The sequence below is a fragment of the Microcaecilia unicolor genome, chromosome 1 (assembly GCF_901765095.1).
Source record: "Microcaecilia unicolor chromosome 1, aMicUni1.1, whole genome shotgun sequence".
NCBI classification, from domain to species: Eukaryota; Metazoa; Chordata; class Amphibia; order Gymnophiona; family Siphonopidae; genus Microcaecilia; species Microcaecilia unicolor.
This window is the reverse complement of record NC_044031.1, coordinates 606342067-606358358: the sequence shown is the minus strand read 5'-3', so window position 1 is coordinate 606358358 and position 16292 is coordinate 606342067. Positions and strand designations below refer to the sequence as shown.

Below are 16292 nucleotides of genomic sequence, written 5' to 3'. Positions count from 1 at the left end.
CTCGTCGGCAATCTTTTATGCAGTGCACGGGGCCACCCGCTGAGATCCCGCCCTCTTCGGGCCCCTCCGCCAATGCCGCAGCGGGTCACCCGCAACGTCACCTGGGATGGCGGGGAAGCCGGAAGCACAGGACGATTCGGGCTAGGGAGCTAACATGAGGCAACCGCCATGTTAGGTCCGGCTGCTCAGCATTCACTTCGCTTGCCTCCTTTAACATGGGCAGGCTGCAAACACTCTCACCCCCCTCCCTCATCTTTATCCCGATGCCCCACAGACCATGCATGAGACAGGTTTATCTTTTGGGAAAAAATGGCCACAGCTTTATTGTAAACACATTAACAACAAAAACCCCATTAACAAAAAGCTCCGATCTTCCTTCTGCCCGTTGTTCTGGCACCTCCCAGAGGTCCCAGGCTTGGGTGTCTCCGTCACAACCTGGGGGCCTGGCAAGATGACCAGAGATGGAGCTTGACGTACTGACTCAGGCATAGCTGCCGAGGGGGGGGGGGGGGCAGGGGGGACAAAATTTCCTGGGGGCGGGGGGGGGGGGGGGGGGGGAACAAAATTCCCTGGGCTCTTTGGCCCTTACTTAACGGTAACCTGCCCTCCACCAATAAAGCACCCAATACAGTCTCTGTGCTACGGTGTTTTTAAAACCCAGCCTGAGAATCATGTAATAAATTGTAAGTTGACAGATATGATATTCATTTAATTGGACTGTCACAGGAATGGGTGCTACGCGTATTTTACAAACCGCGCCTAACTTTAGGTGAGGTTTACAGAATAGCGCTACGTGCGGTTTCTTTTGGCACTGACTTTTAAGGTGCCATGTATAGAATCTGGACCATAATGTGTGCAACGCTGTGTACGTCTAGTAGCGCTATAGAAATGAGCAGGACAAAGTCAGAGATGCCAAATTACCCAGGCTGGAGATTTTTGGACAGCCCTAGATTTCTGACCACTCATCCTGGTGCATTATGGGACCTGCAGCACAACAAATCCCACAGTGCTTTGGGATGTAAGTTCAACACCAGGACTGCTCAAAATCTCCAGCCTGAAATTGGGTAACTTGGCATCTCTACAATGAAAAGGAGTGTTTTAATTGAGCAGAAGTGATAGAAACCATGTGAGACTACTTTGTGTCAGTTAAGTACTGGGGTTGCTGATTTTGACTTTTTAAAATTGCTTTAAAGATTGTTTATAATAAAATAATAAAAAAGATGTTATAACATTGGAGGCAGATGATTAGTTCATATGGAGCTGCAGATCTGGAATTGCTTTGGGCTATAGGAGATCTCATAGCTGATATAATTTGCTAAGCTAGATCTGCTTCAGAAAGTTTTTTTTTTGTTGATGTTTAGGATCTTTGAGTAGTCTCCATGATTTCCACCACTTCTGCTCTATTTGTACATAAGTGTTGCCATACTGGGACAGATAGAAAGTCCATCAAGCCCAGCATCCTGTTTCCAACAGCGGCCAATCCAAGTCACAAGTACCTGGCAAGATCCCAAAACAGTACAATACATTTTATGCTGCTTGTCCCAGAAATAAGCAGTGGATTTTCCCCAAGTCCATTATAATAATGGCTTATGGACTTTTCCTTTAGGAAGTTATCCAAACCTTTTTTAAACCCCGCTAATTGCTTTTACCACATTCTCTGGCAACACTCCTTTTCATTGTTTCAATTTCTTATTTTGGAGTGGCATGTTTTCCCTTGTTTTCTCTTGTGGATCTTTGCAAACTCTGGCAGAAAGAGGAGAAACAGCAGCAGAACCTCTTGTATCTTGCCACCTGGAATCTGAACCATTGACATTAAGGAGGAGGACTAGCATCAGAACTTGAAAATCCTACTTACTATATGATATTGTATTGTAAACAGAGATGCCAAGTTTTACAGTTCCAGACTGGAAATTTTGGGCGAGTCCTGGATTTCTGACCATCCTAGCCTGTTGCATTACGGGACTTTCAGCACTGATTTCAGTGGTCGGGATCAGGCACTACAAATCCCACACTGCTTGGAATGTTAAATTCTAAATCCGGACTGGGCAAAAGCCCCCAATCTGGATCTGGGTAAGCTGGAATCTCTGTGTAAAGTACCCCCCTTCTGTTATTTATTTTGTTTTACCACTAGATTCATTACTTTGGCAGCACATGTACCGTTGCCCTGCCAATAAAGTTCAGTGAATCTTTGCATTCTTGTTGCAGGAGGTGGGAGGAGCAGGGATATCCCTGGGAAAGCGAAGCCACGCCCCTGCCGGATCTCTCTCTCTCTCTCTGCTGCCGGGAGCTGGAGACACGCGCGTGGAAGCAGAGATACGGGCGATCGCCCTGGGCCGTCCCTTTCCCTTGATCCGGGGAGCAGTCTCGGTGCTGGATGCAGTGCGAGGCTGCTGGGTGTTTGCTGGATCGTTGTGCTGGATGAAGTACCGCTGATACAGCGCATGCAAGTATGTATTTCTGGGGTTTCATTGTTATCCAACAAGGATTTTTTTTGAGTCATCAAGGGAGGATCTGGATAAAATAGGGTGTGTGATGATCGGGGGCGAATTTGTCAATGTCTTTTCTTTGCTGGCAGCTGTCAGAAACTGTTGCACTGTGCACAGCCCCCCTTCTGTACGTGGGTTATTATTAAAAGCCGCCTCCCAGGGTGTATAGAAAGCAAATGCAGACCGTATTTGGCCACATGGCACCGAACAGAGCAAAATTCGTTGATCTGGCACAGGCGGTATTTTCTGTCTAAGATATCGCATATTTAATCTGAGCAGGATTCTGTGTCATTTAGCAGTGAATTACTGGCCGTGTGTGGCAGCCCGAGGTCCTGATTTACTGATTTCAGGGCTGGATCTAATGACAGCTTGTAAAAAGCCGAGAATGTTAGGCTGGGACACCGGGAGATAAAGGGCCAGATGTACCGAGCATTTTCCCAGAGACACAAAACGGATAAAAAGCCTGTAGCACATCTGGCACCAGAGCCGCTTGCTCAAAGGCAGTGGGGGGAGGGGAACTGGAACTGGCCGGCTTCCAGAACCCTCAGGTATGAGTTTTTGCATTTCTGGCGTTGGTGGAATTCAAATGTAATGGTTTAGCTCCATTTATGAAACGAGAGCAGCAGTGCAGAGTGTGGAGAAGGAGCAGTAGAGCTGTGGGGGTTTCCAGACAGCCATGAGCTTCCTCCTCCCCTCCCCCTTCCTGGATGGGTGATCTCCCACCCTTTTTGTCTTGCATTTAGAGAGTTTTACTGTAACCTGAACTGCAGTTAAGATGATGGAAGGATATTGTGTGGCTGGGCTCCTGTCAGACATCCAGACGGTAGGCTGAAGCGCAAAGAGCAACAAGTTTTGCAGGCAGAGCTGCAGACACAAGAGCTCCTGATCCTCTTGAAGTTTGTACTTTTTTTTTTTTTTAATGTTTTAGTTTTGTGTGGTGAGGTGACAGGTGGCTGGGGTAAGCCGAGATCAGGGTTTCAACTGAAAAAAGTTCTGTAAGGCATCACCTTCTCTCTCACCTATGTAACACTGTGTAAGCAATTTACTGATATATATACTTTGTTTTCTTTCGGAATGTAATTTTTATTTTCTTTAAGTTCGGTTTGCAATATAGTGCACCCTGTGTCTGCCTGCTCAGTTATGAATTTTAGGATTTTGTCACTGGGATTGTAGATCTATTGAACCAAAGCTGTGAGCCTTTTGTTCTGTGACATTCCTCCTCTGCTTCTGGTGGAGTCAGAGGCACAGGGTCCCCAGTGCTGCTCTGTGTGTGTGGTTGATTTTCTGTGTCGGTGAGTTTGAACAAACCCCAGTCAGCAGCTGAGTAAAAAACGTCCTGTGGCTTCTGTCATATGTCACCATCCAGTTATACTAAGAGGCCCAAGTAGGCTCACTTTGCTATCATTGTGTGACTTCTGCATGGTTGGGAACCAGGGGACACATTGTGTTATTTAAACAGAAATGGAGAAATGTGCATAAATCACCTATAAGGACAGGCTTATCTTCCTTGTGGCTATATTAAGCAGTTGTTTTCATGCTTTTTTTTTTCATACCGATGCCCTTTGTTTTATTTCCATAGCTTCCCCCTCGCTTCTAACTACAGTGCATATCAAAGTGGGACCCCCTGCTCCCTATTTCCTATTTCTGATTTACCAACAAACAATTGCAACCCTTCTGCTGACAGCTTTATTAGCAGATTCCACAAGGAACAAAGTGCACTTAGCATGGAAGGTTTTCTTTTCATTTGCACTGTTGACAGTCGAACTTTTGGTGTTTTAATTTCAGTTTTTGACTGCATGTTGCTGGTTCTTTTTATAGGTCCTTGTTCTGAGTCAGGGGAGGGTATTTATTTATTTATTTGTTACATTTATATCCCACATTTTCCCACCTATTTGCAGGCTCAGTGTGGCTTACATAGTACCGTAAAGGCGTTCGCCAATTCCGGTATGAACAAGTACAGTAATGTTGTGGTAGAATAAGGTTCGTGTGTACAGACACATTAGGGAATCGTAGAGAGGAAGAGTTATTATATGTCCATTACGAGCTTTGGTTTCGTTGTGTTGCAGGGTACAGGCATTTAAGTTGGGTCGGTAGGGTATGCCTTTTTGAACAGGTTAGTTTTTAATGATTTCCGGAAGTTTAGGTGATCATAAGTTTTCAAGGCTTTTGGTAATGCATTCCATAGTTGTGTGCTTATGTAGGAAAAGCTGGATGCATAGGTTGATTTGTATTTGAGTCCTTTGCAGCTTGGGTAGTGGAGATTTAGGTATGTTCGTGTTGATCCTGTTGTGTTTCTGGTTGGTAGGTCTATGAGGTCTGTCATGTATCCTGGGGCTTGAACCACGGCCCCATGTCAGGTCATGTACACTTGTGGTTCTGAATAAAGATTATTGTAATTTGTATCTGGCTGTGAAGAATCCTTGGTCCACCTCTACTCTATGGACATCCTTTGTCCATAGTCTGGGCACCTCTTGAAGTGGTTGGGTACTTTCTCTGCCATTAGCAGAAAAGTGGATGGTGGAAAGATGAGAAGACATTTTTAAAACAGAAGAGGAAATGAAAATTGTGCAGCCAGCAGAGCCTTTCAGAACCTGCCACAAAGGTGTGCAACTGACAAGGACATTGAAAAATAAATGTATTGCAACACTGAAAAACCTAAGTAAAAGAGAGTAGAGAAAGAAAAGAGAACTGCCATGTATGCCCAAAGGGGTTTTTAAGCCTTCACTCGGATCCATGAAAATTGTGTTCCTTGGCAGCTCTGTCAGATATCAATCACCCCACTCCCACCCCGCCACACATATCTGTATGAATGAAGTGAACTTCCTATCTTTGGGAGTCATCTATAACTACCAAAGCTGAACTAGTAATCTCAAAAGAACAAGTGATGATGTGAGAATTATAGTATGAAATATTCCAATCCACCATAAATCTTAGGGTTAAACCAGCACATACTTTAATTATTTCAACACAACAGTCTTGGCTGCTTCTTTTCTCTCCAACAGGAAATTGGCATTAACTACTACTACTACTATTTAGCATTTCTATAGCGCTACAAGGTGTACGCAGTGCTACACAAACATATCATGGTCATGTTCTGCTTGTGTGACAGATAAAAGGATTTTGCTAGGCTGTGGTACCTGCCTCAGTGTCCTGCAGATTTTGTTTTTTTTCAGTGGGAAGAGTATTGATATGCTAGGACCCAGTGGGATATTTGCAGAGCTGCTTTTTCATAGATAGAGCTGTTGAACTTTTGTGTTCTGTCAGTTAGTATTAGTTTGGTAAGGTGTTGATTATGTAGATTCCGAGTGACTTTTCTTGGAGGGTTTTATGTTGCTTCAGAAACTGTCTGGCAGTGGAACATAAGAAATGAGTTTTTAAAAAAATATTTACCAGTGCTGTTGATTAATTGCCATTAGCATTTGTGATTATTGTTCAAATGGTAATAGCGATTAACATTAACACGATTAGCACTGACATGACATGAGAGGTGATAGAAGAACATCCACTTCCCTCCAGAAGACCCTCCCCCCTCGCCTACTACTACAACTTATCATTTCTATAGCACCACTGGACATACACAGCACCTGCCTACCTTAAGGATGTCCTGGTGGGCTACGGTAGGACAGGCAGCAGTGATACCCAGTCACTCCTGTGGGTTCAGATTGGCAGCCATGACCTCTAGTATGAGGGTCAAGGGGGGGGGGGGGTCTTCTTGAAGGGTGGATGCTCTGATTGGCCTTCAGGAAGGGAGCCATGTTGGAAGGGGTTCTTTGGGAGGGAGTAGATGCTCTGCAGGGCGACTTTGAGAGGGAAGATGCTGTTGGAGGTGCTTCAAGGGAGGGGAATTTGGCAAAACTACCTCTCCACCCCCAATATTCAGCTCACTACTTGGATAGCTATCTGGATAGCAGACTGAACATTGCCATTGTCTGGTTAACTGCCACTGAATATCTTCTCTGACAGCTATCTTGACAGCAATAAAAATGCGATAAACTGCGATCAAAATTTTTAATCAGGCGGGATGAATTGTAGTTAACATTTTTTTGATTGAACAACAGGTGTAACTTACATATTTTGATGTACTATAAAGGGAAATGTCCTGGCTGTATTGTTGGGAGAAGGTAAAATATATGTTACGGATTAGCAAGGCAAGGTGTTGATGTAGAAATTCTTACCCATCCTGTATAGACGCCAGTCTTCACTCCCATGTAGAAGAATTCACTGAGTGGAACTAACAGATAATTGCTATTCTAGTCATGCTACGTAGGCTGGTGGAATTGTATTTGTAGAATTTCTTTAGCAAATTTAGAGGTGGGATGTGGTCAGGTGAATGTGCAGAAATGTCTCATTGGCCCCCTCACACAGGAAACTGCGAAGGTGACTCAAGAAGGAGGACTAGACAATGCTCTTGAATACAGAATTTATTGATCAATAATCTACAGACTTGACAGAGAACCCTCCCCATAGTTGTGCTCCAAGAATGTACTCAGAACACGTAGGAGGTACGCTAACAGGTTACGCACCAAAATCTAGGTGCTAAACCAGTATTCTATAACAGCAAATTGTGCACCTAATGCGTTGTAGAATACAAGGTTAAGTCAGCAATTAGGCAGCACCATGTATGCCCACTCCATGTGAGTGAAGAAGCAGAACTGTGGAGCCGGTTCACCAAACCTTTGACTCCAACTCCTATTGCTATTAGGTCTTAAATTTTGTTCTGGATCAAAAGTACTGGTAAATATAACTTATACTTAACCAGTGCTTAGACTTGGGATAAAAATAGATACATTTTATAATTTTATACTTGAACATATCATATATTATACAGCAGGCCTTGACAAATTGTTTTTAAATCTAGGAGCTAGCAGTTAGGACCTCCCTCGCTTCTCCTTCTAACATTTTTGACAATGGATTTTATTTTTTCTTGGAGAGGGGGGAAGAGAAGAGGGATGAGAATTCCTGCTAGATCAGCAGTGGCTCTTTCAGAAACTGATTTACTAAGGCTCTTTTCCTAGTCTATATCTCTGGACAAAGAAACTTTAGTAAATCAGTTCCTCAAGGTTCCTTTGCAGGTCACTGACAGAGCCAGCAGTCTCCTTTCCCAAAGCATGCCATCATCTGTGTGTGTGTCTGTCTCTCATGTACCTCCCTCCAGCCTTCTTGTCAGTCTCTCTCTTATGCTGACCTCCAGCTTTCCCTCCATGCCCCCCCAGCCTTCACCGAGTCTCTCATGCCTTCCCCTGGCCATTGTCTCTCATGCCTCCATCCAGCCTTCCTCTGGTCAGTGTCTCTCATGCCCCCCCCCCCCCAAGTGTTCACTCAGTCTTTCTCTGATGCCCCACCTCCAGCCTTAACCCAGTCTCTCTCTCTGTCTCTCATTTCCCCTTGTCAGTCTCTCTCATGCCCCCTTCTAGACTTCACCCAGTCTCTCATGCCCCCCTCCAGCCTTCACTCACTCTCTCTCATGTCCCTCCAGCCTTCACCCAGTCAGTGTCTCTCATGCCTCCCCTACCAGCCTTCACCCAGTTTCTCTGTCATGCCCCTCTCCAACCTTCACCCAGTCTCTCTCTTGTGCCCCCATGCCCCTCCAGCCTTCTCCCGGTCAGTCTCTCTCATGCCCTGCCCTCCTCCAGCTTTCACCCAATCTCTCTCCCATGCCCCCTTCCAACCTTTACCCAGTCTCTCTCTCTCATTCCCCCTTCTAGCCTTCCCCTGGTCAGTCTCTCATAGTCATAGGCTTTTGTCTCCCTGTCCTCAGCTCTGTCTCTGAAAAAGTGTTCCTATTTCTTCACATACTTGAGCTGTGGTGTGCGGGAGGTTTGGGAAGTCTTGCGGGACTTGAAACTGCAAGACTTCCCAAACTTATTGCACAGCATGACCCAAGTATGTAGAGAGCCCGATTGCTGTGCAGAGCCAGGAAAGCCATTTTGGAAGCAGCGCGGTCTTTTCAGAGAAGTGCTCTCCTTGTCAGCAATTGAGTGAGTACAGCTTAAAATCTTTGCTACTCTTAAGGATGCTAAGAGGTACTGGCCTGGCCGGTCCACTTCCTTTCAAAAGTCCAGATATCAGCAATGACAGCCCTTTCATGCAGACAAGCGATCTTCCAGTCAAGTTTGCAGATTCTCTCGTCCGGGGTCCCAGCCCAGTCCTCGATAGGGTAATAGGGGGGACGGTTGTCCCATTATTACAAGGAGTGAACCAACATTACTACAAACCAATAGATTCTGGAAGTTATCAAAGGTGGTTACAAATTAGAATTCCTCTCTCCTCATCGCAGGGTTTATTTTTTTTCATGGAAGTCCAGTGTAAAGCTGTGAACAAATGAAAAGCCATCCTCTTCACTCTCTACTTTTCACCCCTTACAGGGGTCATGGCTGCTAATCCATTTATTTTGTGGTTCCAAAGAAAGGAGGTACCCATTGTCTGGTCCTTGACCTCAAAAAGGTCAACAAATACCTGAAGGTCAGGCATTTTCTTATGGAGACCTTGTGATCCACCATGGCGGCTGTTCAGCTGGGGGAACTCCTAACTTCTCTAGATCTGAAGGAGGCTTACTTCCACATCCACATTTGGCTGCCTCATCAACGTTTTCTCTGCTTTGCTATTTTGGGTTAACACTTTCAGTTTGGGCTGACTACTGCTCTGAGAACCTTTTCCAAGGTCATGGGTTGTGGTAGTGGCTTCCTGAGGAAAGAAGATATCTGAGTACATCTCTATCCAGCCAACTGGCTGATCAGAGCGTCTTCGGTGCAGGAGAGTCATGGGGTCACTTCCAGAGTGTTATCTGTTATAGTTGCTGGGATGGCTACTCAATCTGCCCAAGAGCCACTTGGCACCCATGCAAACGTTGGAATGTCTGGGAGTTCATGTTGACATTGTGCAAGGCAAGGTGTTTTTACCAGAGCAAAGATGGCTCAATCTTCAGTCACAGATTTGACTTCTAATGGCTTCGCTGAGTCCTTGGACTTGGGACTACGTTCAAGTGTTGGGATCCATAGCAGCGGCTCTGGACATGGTTCCATGGGCCACCGCCAACATGCACCCTCTTCAGCAGGCTCTCTTGAGTCATTGATCGCCCATATCTCTGAATTGTGCCCTCTGCCTACTTTGGATTCCTCATGCAGTCAGCCTTTCGTGGTGGCTACAGTCCAGCAATCTCCTCAGGGGTACGTCTCTAGCTTTGCCGTCTTGGATGATGGTTGTCACGAATGCTAGCCTGACTGGTTGGGGTATACATTATCTCCACTGCAACACTCAGGTTCTCTGGAGCAGAACAGACAATCAATCAATCAACTGGAATTCAGAGCGATTCACAAGTCTTGTGGCCTGGAGGGCAGACCAGTTCTTGTCCTGTCAGACAATGTCACAGGAGTGACTTATATCAACAGACAAATGGGCACTCATAGTGCATCCCTAGCTATGGAAGCTCAACTCCTTTATCCACTGGGCAGAAAAACACTTTCAACAGATTTTGGCATGCACATTGCTAGAAATCTAAACATATAGGTGGATTTTTTTCAGCAGAAACTCCTTGGATACAGGGGAATGAGATCTAAGGGGGGGGGGGGGGGGGAGGGCATGCTGACACTGGATCTATGGTATCTCAGAGCAATTCCAAACTTCCCAGGTTTTTCAGCAGAAGAAGAGTATGGTTCTGAGAGTCTTGATTACCTTCTCAAACCATGGCCGGAATCAGATCTTCTTTGTCTTTCCCTCGTGTCCAATGATAGACCAGGTGCTGCAAGGGCTTCTTCTTCATCAAGTTCTTATAATTATGACTGGCCCAGGAGACCAAGGTACTCGACTTGGTTTGTCTCCTTGTGGACAAGCAATTGCATCTTCCTCCTTGTCAGGGCCTTGTCCAGATGGAAGATCCATTTCGCTTCGGTCTTATGGCCTGGCTCTTGAGAGGAATTGTCTTAAACCTCCTCTTAAATGTCCTTGCCATGAGTGGAATCTTAACTTGGTCCTACAGTCTCTGCAGAAGGTGCCCTTTGAATCTCTGAGGAAGGCTACTTTGAAAGACCTTACCTTAAAGTCTGCTTTCCTTGTTGCAGTTTCATCAGTGCAGGATTTCTGAACTACAAATATTGTCCTGTAGAGATCCTTTGCTTTGGTGCTCTGATGCAAGAGTGACTATTCATACAGTTCTTTCTTTTCAAGTGGTGTCTGTATTTCATCCCAGTCAACCTTTGTTTCTTCCTTCTTTTTGGGAAGAGGATTTTTGAGAAGGATTTTCAGTTACTCCATTTCCTTAACATCCATTAAGTGCTTCTTCGATATCTGCAAGAGACCAACAATTTTTGCTGCTCTGATCGCCTTTTTGTTCTGCTGACAGGTCTGAATCGGGATAATACTGACTCAAAATTTCCATTGCCCATTGGATTGAAGAGGTTATTGACTCAGCTTAAGTGCTTTCTGGCAAACAACCTCCATCCTTGCCATGAGCTCATTCTACCAGAGCTCCGTCAACTTCTTGGACAGAGTCTACGGCTTACTCCCTTGAAGAGGTTTGTAGGTCAGCTATGTGGTCTTCTGCATACCTTTTCCAAGCACTATTGATTGGACATTGCAGCTCGATCAGAGGCATCCTTTGGCACGTTTAGAGTTGCTGCATTTTGCTGTTTCTGGTTACAGTTCATTTTATTCTTCATATGTTGATTCTGTAAAGAAAGAGAAATGTGGAATAATTCTTCCTTCTGCTTTATGAGGAATACTAAATGGCCAAGGAGCACACCATCCTGTTTGAGAGTTCAGTTTAGTGCTCTTTATCTCCATTTGTTGATAGATGGTTATAACACACAGGTCTCTGGATTCTGCTGTGATTAAAGGAAAGAAGATTATCAGGTAAGAAATACATTTTCCTTAGGTGCTGTTGGTGCTTAATTACTCTTAACTTCCATTTGCACACCAAACGCCATCTGCCAAATGTTTGGTAGCCTATATTGGATACCCCCCCCCCCCCCCCCCGTTAGTTTGTTTTGTTGGGGGGGAGGGGAGATAAATAAGAATGCACAAAAACATGATAATAGAAAACCATTACAAAAAATTATTTGTCATTAATAATGAGGGAAATAGGTGGGGGAAAGCACGTGACCTGTTCTGCTCACTCAAGGGTATTCGTGATCCAGTCTTCTCTGTGGAAATGTGCGTTACAAATGCAGGTCAGGAAGCTTGTTTTGCTGCTAGCTGGTAGGGGCGCCAGAGAGCTGCACATGCCATTGTGCTTCTCAAGTGGGGCTACAATTCCCTCCCAGGCAGGAAAGAAGCTTTAATGTGAGAGTGGTTGCAAGAGGGAGAAGGGGTAGGGGACGTCCCTGGAAAAAAAGATCCTGATCTCACTCTGCCTGCAGCCTGGAGCTCAGACATGCACGTGGAGACAGATAAGTGGGTGTTTCTTGGTGTTAACTATAACGTTGTACTGAGTGAAGTGCTGGCAATATAATGCATGCTTGCATGTATATGTTTATCAAATATGGAGAACGTGATTTGAATCATCAAGGTAATTTTGAAAAACAGGTTTGCAATGATCAAGGGGCCAATTTGACCAAGTTTTTTCATATCAGGCAGCTGTCAGGACTGTTCGTAGCCCTCCTGTGCGTGGATTATTTAAAAGCTGCCTCCCAGTGTGTACAGAAAGCTAATGCAGACCGTATTTGGCCACATGGCACCGAACAGAGCAAAATAGTTGAACTGGCACAGGCAGTATTCTCTGGCCTAGGGTAAGATATTGTATATTTAATCTGAACAGGATCCCATGTCATTTAGCAGTGAATTACTGCCTGTGTGTGGCAGCCTGAGGTCCTGATTTACTGATTTCAGGGCTGGATCTAATGACAGCTTGTAAAAAGCTGAGAATGTTAGGCTGGGACACTGGTAGATAAAGGGCTAGATGTGCCGAGCATTTTCCTAGAGCCTGTAGCATATCTGGCACCAGAGCCACTTACTGAAGGGGACGGATGGACGGACTCTAATTGGCCAGCTTCCAGATTTCTCACGTATGAGTTTCTGCTAGTTTGACACTAGTGGAATTCAAATGCAATGATGTTGCTTAATTTATGAAAAAAAGAGCAGTACAGAATGTGGAGAAGGAACAGCAGAGCTGTGGGGTTTTCCAGACAATCCTGAGCTTCCTTCCATCCCTCCTGGATGGATGATCTGCCACCCTTTTTGTGAGTTTTACTGCAGCTGAGATGATGGAGGGAAATTGTTTCTGTCAGATATTCAATAGGTTTCTGTCAGATATTCAGACAGGAGATTTTGAGTGCAGAGCTGCTGACAGAGGAGCTCCAGATCTGCTTGAAGTTTGTACTTGTTAAGGTTTAGGGTTATATGGTGAGTTGACAGGTGGCTGGATCAAACCAGGACTAGGGTTCCAACTGAAAAACATTTCTGTAAGGGTAGCATCCTCTACCCCTTCCTCCTCCCCCCCCCTCCCCCCCCCCCCCCCCACCACTCCTTAAGAATAATAATACTGTGGATGCTGTTTCCAGAGACGGAATTTTTTTTTTCAAATTTATTTGGAGTGTCTTTTTTTTTTTTTTTTTCCTCTGAAGCCAAAATTGCAATAAGGAACCTTGTTGCAAAACTTACATAAGCAGGCTGCTTTGTGTCCCTATGTGACCGTAGATCTGGTGAACAAATCCTGTGTTACTGTAATGATTCCTTTCCAGCTGAGGTGCTTTTGTTCTGTGACTTTTCCTCCTCTGCTTCTGGTGAATGTGGAGGCATGGGGTCCCCAGTGCTGCTCTGTGTGTGCTTGATAAGGTTTGTGGAAACTTGTTATGTATGTCACCATCCTGTTATACACAGACCCCCCCCCCCCATTCTTTCAGCAGGGCTTTTTAAATCAAGTGCCATTTGCATGGTTAAATTATAGAATACCATCACATAAGCACATAAATGATATCCGAGCATTCAACACTATTTTATTTTTTTACACACGCAAGGGGGGGTATTTACCAGGGTGGGGCAGGAGCGAGTCTCTGGCTTATACATATAACTTATAGGATACTGCCCATGCAGCATTATTTGCTAAAGCGCTGCATTTAGACTTGCAGTTTTACACCAACCATAGACCTGGCATAAGTGGGCGGGTCTAAAGGTAGCTGTGTTGATGCCTGGGTTTAAATGGTCAGTATTCTCAATGGAGAAGGGTAGATAGCGGGGATCCCTAGGGGTCTGTTCTTGGACCGCTGCTTTTTAACATATTTATAAATGATCTAGAGATGGAAGTAACTAGTGAGGTAATTAAATTTGCTGATGACAAAATTATTGAAAGTTGTTAAGTCGCAAGAGGATTGTGAAAAATTGCAAGAAGACCTTAGGAGAATGAGAGACTGGGTATCCAAATGGCAGATGACATTTAATGTACAGAAGTGCAAAATGATGCATGTGGGAAAGAGGAACCCAAACTATAGGTATGTGATGCAAGGTTCCACATTAGGAGTCACCGCCCAGGAAAAGGATCTAGGTGTCATCGTGGTTGATACATTGAAACCTTTTGCTTGGTGCACAGTGGTGGCTAAGAAAGCCAATGGAATGTTAGGTATTATTAGGAAAGGAATGGAAAACAAAGCTGAGAATATTATGATGCCTTTGTATCGCTCCATGGTGTGACTGCACCTCAAATAGTGTGTGCAATTCTGGTCATCGCATCTCAAAAAAAAGATATAGCAGAATTAGAAAAGGTACCGAGAAGGGTAACAAAAATGATAAAAGCACACAGCCTTGAAATCTCAGTCCAATATGAGACTCGGAAGAACTTCCCTCTGCTTTAAGGTCATTTGATATCACAAATAATCTTCATCCACACCATATTCTGTACAAAAACAGTTAGGTCTCAACACAGGCCGTGTTTCATTGGTGCTTCTTCAGGAGACCGTACTACAACAAGCAAAAAAGCAGCAACACAGTAAAAACATATTCATACAAATTCCTGTATACATTGTAGACATCAAATTTAATATTCTTACTTCTGTTAGTCATACCAAATGCTGCTCATCAGCAGGGTCCAGGCTTACGATGCTCCTACGTATGCAAGTATAAACTAACTCCCCGCAGCTATTTATAATGCCATTAACAACGCCCAATCAACCTCCTTAATTAACCCATTAGGCTCAGCCACAGTGGCGTTCCTAGGGTCGCTGACACCCGGGGCGGATCGCCGATGCGCCCCCCCCCCCCCGACGAAACGATGGACATCCCCCCCGGGTGCATCTTTACCAGCTGGAGGGGTGCCGCTCGTTTGTCGGCAACACTCGTTCCCTGCTCCCTCTACCCCGGAACAGGTTACCTCCTGTTCCGGGGCAGAGGGAGCAGGGAACGAGCGTTGCCGACCGACGCGCGGACCCCCCCCCCCCCAGCGGCGAAACAACGGAACCTTTTCCTGGCGAAATGACACCCCCCCCCCGGGTGCATCTTTATATGCTGGGGGGGGGGGGGGGGGGGTGCTGCGCGCCTGTCGACTTTACTCGTTCCCTGCTCCCTCTGTCCCGGAACAGGAAGTAACCCGTTCCGGGGCAGAGGGAGCAGGGAACGAGTGAAGTTGACAGACGCGCGGCGTGCACCTGGGGCGGACCGCCCCCACCCCCTTGGTACGCCACTGCTCAGCCATATTCTAATGGTAAATTAACCTCTCTTCCTTTAATATTAGTTGTTTCTCCACATCACCCACACATTCATTCTTATTCTGAATCAAGACTACAAATTGCAGATCTTCTAATAAGTGTTGATTCATAACCCAATGATGAACTAAAGGGGTATCCATATGCTGCAGTCTAATGTTACTCAAATGCTGGGCTATTCTAAATGTTATTTTTCTTTTAGTTTCACCTATATACCATAATTTACAGGGACAAGTGATACCATAAATAACACCACTAGAATCACAATTCGTTTTGGAGTACAGTCGAAACTGCTTACCAGTATTTTCTATCCATACCATGTTAGTCTGAATTGTATACTTACAATATACACAGTACTGACATGAACCGTGTCCTATATCCTGAACCACTGTTAAAAATGTTCTACCTTTCTGGTGGGACAGAATTTCCCCCATGTTCCTGCCCCGAGTACGTGAAAACCGGAGCGTTTCCTGTAACACCTTATTCAAGGACAGTATTGGCCTGTGTCTCAATCCGTGCATTTTTTCTAGCAAAAAAGGTGCTGGTACTCAAATGCTAAGCCACCCTTCAGGGGTGGGGTGATCACTGAGGGACCCACTGCACAATAGCCAGGCCCCCTGCAACCAGTCACAGAATCTATGACAAGGCGGAATTGGTGTGTAGAGCCTGAGCTCTTTCATAAAGATTTGGGTCCATGGATCAATTTTAGCAGACAATGGAAACTCCCCCAAGGATCCCCTCAAAAAAAGCCCTGGTCTCAATATAATATTTTGAACACGCTGCATTTGGCTATAATATGGCAACACACCATTAATATGAAACACAACATCCTTATTCCCTCTTTGCAATAGCCAACATCTGAGTATTCCTCGCTCACTTATAAGCAGTTCTAAACACCCGTCCCGGGTAATCTCTCTGCTCAAACCTAGATTGTAATTGTTGAGCCTGATCACAATACTGTTCTACTGAGCATATTTATTTTTATTTATTTAGATTTTGCTCACACCTTTTTCAGTAGTAGCTCAAGGTGAGTTACATTCAGGTACTCTGGATATTTCTCTGTCCCAGGAGGACTCACAATCTAAGTTTCTACCTGAGGCAATGGAGGGTTAAGTGACTTGCCCAAGATCACAAGGAGCAGCAGTGGGATTTGTACTAGCCATCTCTGGATTGCAAGACC

General features: G+C 45.0%; 1 protein-coding gene across 2 annotated transcripts in view; it reads left to right on the top strand.

Annotated features, from left to right (window-relative positions):
• Positions 1 to 2286: 2286 nt before the first annotated feature.
• Positions 2287 to 16292, top strand: part of PTP4A3 (protein tyrosine phosphatase 4A3) — a 172572-nt gene continuing 158566 nt past the window's right edge. The window contains exon 1 of one of the 2 annotated variants that reach the window (XM_030219666.1): positions 2287 to 2447. The gene's annotated coding sequence lies outside the window, so the exon portion shown is untranslated. Of the gene's footprint in view, positions 2448 to 3448; positions 3520 to 16292 lie in introns of those variants that run through there. The other variant, XM_030219658.1, reaches the window with a different exon arrangement.